Source organism: Schistocerca piceifrons, chromosome 9 (assembly GCF_021461385.2).
Source record: "Schistocerca piceifrons isolate TAMUIC-IGC-003096 chromosome 9, iqSchPice1.1, whole genome shotgun sequence".
NCBI classification, from domain to species: Eukaryota; Metazoa; Arthropoda; class Insecta; order Orthoptera; family Acrididae; genus Schistocerca; species Schistocerca piceifrons.
Genome location: NC_060146.1, coordinates 112716678 through 112723451, shown reverse-complemented (window position 1 = coordinate 112723451; position 6774 = coordinate 112716678). Strand labels below are relative to the sequence as shown.

Sequence of the window (6774 nt, the reverse complement as noted above, 5' to 3'; positions counted from 1 at the left end):
CAAATGCTGGTTCTCTAAATTTCCTCAGCAGCGATTCACGAAAAGAACGCCTCCTTTCCTCCAGAGACTCCCACCCGAGTTCTTGAAGCATTTCCGTAACACTCGCGTGATGATCAAACCTACCAGTAACAAATCTAGCGGCCCGCCTCTGAATTGCTTCTATGTCATCCCTCAATCCTACCTGATAGGGATCCCAAACGCTCGAGCAGTACTCAGGAATAGGTCGTATTAGTGTTTTATAAGCGGTCTCCTTTACAGATGAACCACATCTTCCCAAAATTCTACCAATGAACGGAAGATAACTATCCGCATTTCCCACAACTGCCATTACATGCTTGTCCGACTCTATATCGCTCTGCAATGTTACGCCCAAATATTTAATCGACGTGTCAAGCGCTACACTACTAATGGAGTATACAAACATTACGGGATTCTTTTTTCTTTTCATCTGCATTAATTTACATTTATCTATATTTAGAATTCCAGAATGAGATTTTCACTCTGCAGCGGAGTGTGCGCTGATATGAAACTTCCTGGCAGATTAAAACTGTGTTCTCGACCGAGACTCGAACTCGGGACCTTTGCCTTTTGCGGGCAAGTGCTATACCAACTGAGCTACCGAAGCACGACTCACGCCCGCTACTCACAGCTTTACTTCTGCCAGTACCTCGTCTCCTACCTTCCAAACTTTACAGAAGCTCTCCTGCGAATCTTGCAGAACTAGCACTCCTGAAAGAAGGGATATTGCGGAGACATGGCTTAGCCACAGCCTAGGGGATGTTTCCAGATTGAGATTTTCACTCTGCAGCGGAGTGTGCGCTGATATGAAACTTCCTGGCAGATTAAAACTGTGTGCCCGACCGAGACTCGAACTCGGGACCTTTGCCTTTCACGGGCAAGTGCTCTACCAACTGAGCTACCGAAGCACGACTCACGCCCGGTACTCACAGCTTTATTTCTGCCAGTACCTCGCAGGAGAGCTTCTGTAAAGTTTGGAAGGTAGGAGACAAGGTACTGGCAGAAGTAAAGCTGTGAGTACCGGGCGTGAGTCGTGCTTCGGTAGCTCAGTTGGTAGAGCACTTGCCCGCGAAAGGCAAAGGTCCCGAGTTCGAGTCTCGGTCGGGCACACAGTTTTAATCTGCCAGGAAGTTTCATATTTAGAGTTAGCTGCCATTCTTTACACCAATCACAAATCCTGTCCAAGTCATCTTGTATCCTCCTACAGTCACTCAACGACGACACCGTCCCGTACACCACAGCATAATCAGCAAACAGCCGCACATTGCTATCCACCCTATCCAAAAGATCATTTATGTAGATAGAAAACAACAGCGGACCTACCACACTTCCCTGGGGCACTCTGGATGATACCATCACCTCCGATGAACACTCACCATCGAGGACAACGTACTCGGTTCTATTACTTAAGAAGTCTAAATACAAATTCCAACAAAGCATATTACAAGTAAGGTAAAAACACCAATTAAAGTTATAATATCTTTACGAACGTAGCAGGTGCATCTGGGCAGGCGTAACAGTTGTGGATGGCCTCCCCGTACACCACAATTCTTGGAGATGTGCCGAACCACCTTCTCGTAACAACCTCATCCTCTTTATCCAGCGACTAATCACACTTCTGCCGACTGCAGATGATCCCTCTACTGCTCACAAACATCTTCATTTGCATGGCCACATTGTCCGTAATTGCTTTACTTTTGTACCGTCGTTGGAACTCCAAAAAAATGCATGTTTCTCTCACCAGACGCGTTCCGCTTTATTGAAAGAAAGCATCATCACTGATCTGTAACTAAAGATATTTCCAACTTGATTTCTTTTTGATGTCGAAAAACGGTTAGTTAACAATTTGTTGGTTTTAATTAGGGTAATTTATTCTTGGTTTTTCGCCTTCATCAGGAAATTTCCTGTGATAGGTTTATCATTAGACACTAACACTTGTGGCCTAAATTCTAATTGTATCGAATGGATGGACATGTATGGGTATGGGTTGGGGTTATTTGGGGGACGAGACCAAACAGCGACGTCATCGGTCTCGTCGGATTAGGTGACGATGTGGAAGGAAGTCGGCCGTGCCCTTTCAAAGGAACCGTCCTGTCATTTGCCTTGAGCGATTTAGGGAAATCACGGAAAACCTAAATCACGATGGCTGGACGCGGGATTGAACCGTCGTCCCCCCAAACGCGAGTTCAGTGTGCTAACCACTGTGCCACCTCGCTCGGTACGGGTATGGAGACAACCTGACGAATCCATGGACCCTGCGTGTCAGCAGGGGACTATTCAAGCTGGTGGAGCTCTGTAATGGTGAGGGGCGTGTGCAGTTGGAGTGCTATGGGACCCCTGATATGTCTAGATACGACTCCGACAGGTGACATGTCTGATCACCTGCATCTATTCATATCCATTGAGCATTCCGACGGACTTGGGTAATTCCAGCGCGACAATGTGACACCCCACTCGTCTACAGCTACTACAGAGCGGCCCCCGGAACACTCTTCTGAGTTTAAACACTTCCGCTGGCCACCAAACTCCCCAGACATGAATGCCTTGCAACATGCTGTGCAGAAGAGATCTCCACCTCGTCGTACTCTTACGGATTTATGGAAAGCCCTGTAGGAATCGTGGTGTCAGTTACCTGCAGCAGTACTTCAGACATTAGTCGAGTCTCTGCCAGGTTGTGTTGTGACACTTCTGCATGCTCACGGGGCCCTACACGTTGTTAGGCAGGTGTACCCGTTTCTTTGGCTCTTCGGTGTATGTGTGTTATTCTATTTAAATATGTTGTGTATTTATGTACTGTGTAAGAGTAATGAAGGAATGGTGATGAAGTTATTTTGTGTTGAATACGTGGGGAAGGGGAAGCAAAGATGAATGGATGTAAGCCATAGTAGTGTAATGGAGTTGCTGAATGACGAAATAAATATTGGAAACTAGAACTATATAAAATAATTGAAGAAATCACATTTGAAAGAAAAACGTCTTTTCCATTCTTCACCCTCTCCCACATAACTCCCCCCTCCAACCACTCCCAGTTTCAATTCACTTCTTGCTCCCCACATTTTCCTCCAACACACTCTCCATCACACAACTATGCACTCATTTTTATTACTCTTTCCCACATGCATTGACTATAAAAACTCCATTAGTATTCCATCATTACTCTTACACAGTATATAAATACACAACAACACAATTAAATAGGATAACACATATATAATTAACTACAGAGAGAACGAAAAAAGTTGTTGTCAACACTACAAAACACAATACAGACATAAAATCACACAAATAGTGAACAGTGGTGTACGAAAAAGTGTCTGTGTAAAACGTAATAAATGCATAGTTCTGCAAAGCAGTGAAAAATTAAACCACAAGTGTCAGTGAATAATGAAAAAAAGAAACCAAAGACGTGCTAGCATTTCCTGATGCAGACGAAAAACCAATCAGAAATTACCATAAGCAAAGCGATCTTATAAACAAATCAGATTGTAAATATCTTAATTAGAGACAACTGATGATCCTTTACTTCAATAAAGCGAAACGTGTCCACTGAAGAAATCTTCTTGTAGTTGTAGCGACGGAACAAAATTTAACACAACCGTTTGCGAATGGTCCCAATAGTTCCTTTCTCTGCAGTGAGAAATTCAATGACGAAACGCTGCTTGTAATGTATATCACTTACAGGCGCCATGTTGAAACACTGCTGCAGCTACGCAGTCTGTCGGAGGAAACGGAAACCCCGAAAATTTTAAATAGTGCGTACCTGTAGTTTCGCGTTCGTGTATTATTGTTAGCTGATACAAAAATGTCGTGTATTACCCTTTGGGCGACTCTCGTATATTGGTCTAAAAAGCTCTATATTCTATAGTGATTCCCCATTCATCTCTGTTCTGCTTGTTTACTTTCTTTGCCGCGTCGCATTTCCACAATGCCGTCTGTCGCCATTTCAGTCTCGTGATAGGCAGTGGTCACAGTGTTTTGGCTCATTCAGTCAAAAGCTTTTGCAGGCTAGATTACGAAAATAGTGAAAAGTTAAGACGCCGGTTTTAATGCTTCAAGTTGTCTCTGTAGACTGCCCCCTTTGAATATAAAACATATAATGTTTGTATAATTGTGTGAAACTCTCAGGAAAACCTTCTTTCGGTTGTTGTTCAGCTTTTGTGTCATATTTACAATTCGGGCTTTGGTGTACCTTCCGAGACCCAGACTGCACTTTGTTGTTTTATGCTAGGTTCATATTGATAACGCCAGCTCTCGTCTCCCATGATGTACTTTCCCAGAAAACAACTGTCCGCTTTTCTCGCGTTTCTTCATTTCAGTCAAGTATATGCCTCGATAGCTGAGTGTTCAGCACAGCGGACTGTCCTGCAAAGGTGCCTGGGTTCGATTCCCGGCTGGGTCAGAGATTTTGTCCGCTCAGGGAGTGAGTGTTGTGTTGTCATCATCATCATCTCATCCCCATCGACACGCAAGTCGCCGAAGTGGCCTCAACTAAGAAGACTTGCACCATGCGACCGGTGTACCTGACGGCAGGCATCCACTCGTCATTGGTTTTGTTCAGAAGTCAAATTGTGTTGGATGAAGTTTGCACACTTTAGACTGTCTTGAACAGACGATTTGGAAAAGTTCATTTTGTCACTCCATTGCGATTTGTGACGCAACCACATGGGCACAATTTGGTCTCACACCCGCTGCTTAATAATTCCTGCTAACTGGCTGAATGCACATCTGTTGTTTCCAATTGTTGGTTCTAGGTTGGTTGGTTTGTGGGATTAAAGGGACCAGATTGCTACAGTCATCGGTCCCTTTTTCCAAAAAACTAAAATCACCCACAGAGAATAAAAAAAAACGAACAACAGAAAAGACAGCAGACGACACAGGACAAGAAAGACTCAGACAGAGATTATACAAAACAAATTAAAAACAACACAGAGTGTGACAGTGGTTGGCCAACCATAGAGAAAAAAAAGGAAAAGCCAACCACCGAGAAACATATTAAAAATTCAGTCTAAAACCGTAGGCCAAAGGCCAGAATCAACACAAAACAACATAACAAACACTCAGATTAAATGATAAAAACTCCCTGCCAGAATAAAACGCAAAACTAAGCCTGCCATGGCAGTGTCATCAGGTAAAAGGGCAGGGAGCGTATCAGGCAGCACAAATGTCTCCCTGAGCACAGCTAAAAGCGGACAGGACAATAAAATGTGCACCACCGTCAAAACCGCCCGCCCCGCAGTGACAGAGAGGCGGGTCCCCACGGCTCAGTAAATATCCATGCGTCAGACGGGTGTGTCCGATGCGGAGCCGACAAAGGACGACTGAGTCCCTGCCAATGGCTTGCATGGATGATCGCCACACAGCTGTCATCTCCTTGACAGCACGTTTATTACATGTGGTCAGTTTGCGCCATTCATCGTCCCATAGCGCAAAAACTTTGCAGCGTAAGAGTGCTCGCAAATCAGTCTCCGGGAGGCCAACGTCCAGAGATGGTTTACTGGTGGCCTCTTTCGCCAGGCGGTCAACATTTTCATTGCTGGGTATCCCAACATGGCCTGGGGTCCACACAAAGACCACAGAGCGGCCGCAACGGGCAAGAGTATGCAGGGACTGATGGATAGCCATCGCCATACGAGAACAAGGGAAAGACTGGTCGATAGCTTGTAAACCGCTCAGGGAATCGCTACAGATAACAAAAGACTCACCTGAGCAGGATCGGATACACTCCAGGGCACGAAAGATGGCGACCAGCTCAGCAGTGGAAACGCTGCAGCCGGTTGGCAATTAATGTTGTTCATAGTGGTCCCCTAGAGTTAGAGCATAACCGAAATGGCCAGAAACCATTGAGCCATCAGTGTAAACAATGCCAGAGCCCTGATACGTTGCGAGGATGGAAAGAAAGCGGCGGCGGAAGGCCTCCGGAAGGACTGAGTCCTTCGGGCCCTGTGCCAATTCCAGCCGAAGGCAAGGGCGAGGCACACACCACTGGGGTGTACGCAGAGGTGCTCAGAAAGGAGACGGAAGAGGTAAAACCCCAAGCCTGGAGAGAAGCTCTCTGATGCGGACTGCGATCATACAACCAGCCCGGGGCCGACGTTCTGGGAGATGGACGTGCGACTGTGGGAACAGGAGACGATAGTTAGGATGCCCGGGCAAGCTACAAACATGCGTAGCATAAGCGGCCAGTAAACGCTGGCGCCCTAACCGCAGTGGAGGGACACCTGCCTCCACAAGTATGCTGTCCACAGGGCTGGTCCAGAAGGCACCAGTGGCAAGTTGTATCCCGCTGTGTAGGATTGGGTCCAGCACCCGCAACTCAGATGGGGATGCTGAGCCATAAGCCAGGCTCCCATAATCCAGACAGGACTGGATTAACGCCTGGTAGAGCTGTAAGAGTGTAGATCGGTCGGCGCCCCAGCTGGTGTGGCTCAAATGCTCGCAGAGCATTTAGATGCCGCCAACACATCTGTTTTAGCTGCCAGATATGAGGCAGCCAAGTCAACCGGGCATCAAAAACCACACCCAAAAACCTAAGTGACTCCACCACAGCAAGAAGTTCGTCATCAAGGTAAAGCCACAGCTCCAGATGAACAGTGTGTCGCCGGCAGAAATGCATAACGCAGGTCTTGGCTGCCGAAAACTGAAAGCAATGCGCTACAGCCCAAGACTGCACCTTGTGGATAGTGCCCTGCAGCTGACGTTCAGCAGCTACAATGCCATTAGAGCTATAGTAAAGGCAGAAGTCGTCAGCATACAAGG

At 46.4% G+C, this 6774-nt stretch overlaps 2 non-coding genes across 2 annotated transcripts; one reads left to right on the top strand and one right to left on the bottom strand.

Annotated features, from left to right (window-relative positions):
* Positions 1-852: 852 nt before the first annotated feature.
* Positions 853-927, bottom strand: Trnas-uga. Its single transcript has one exon. It is a non-coding gene; the product is annotated as a tRNA-Ser (tRNA).
* Positions 928-1052: 125 nt separating this feature from the next.
* On the top strand, positions 1053-1127 carry Trnas-cga. The gene has a single exon. It is a non-coding gene; the product is annotated as a tRNA-Ser (tRNA).
* Positions 1128-6774: the final 5647 nt, after the last annotated feature.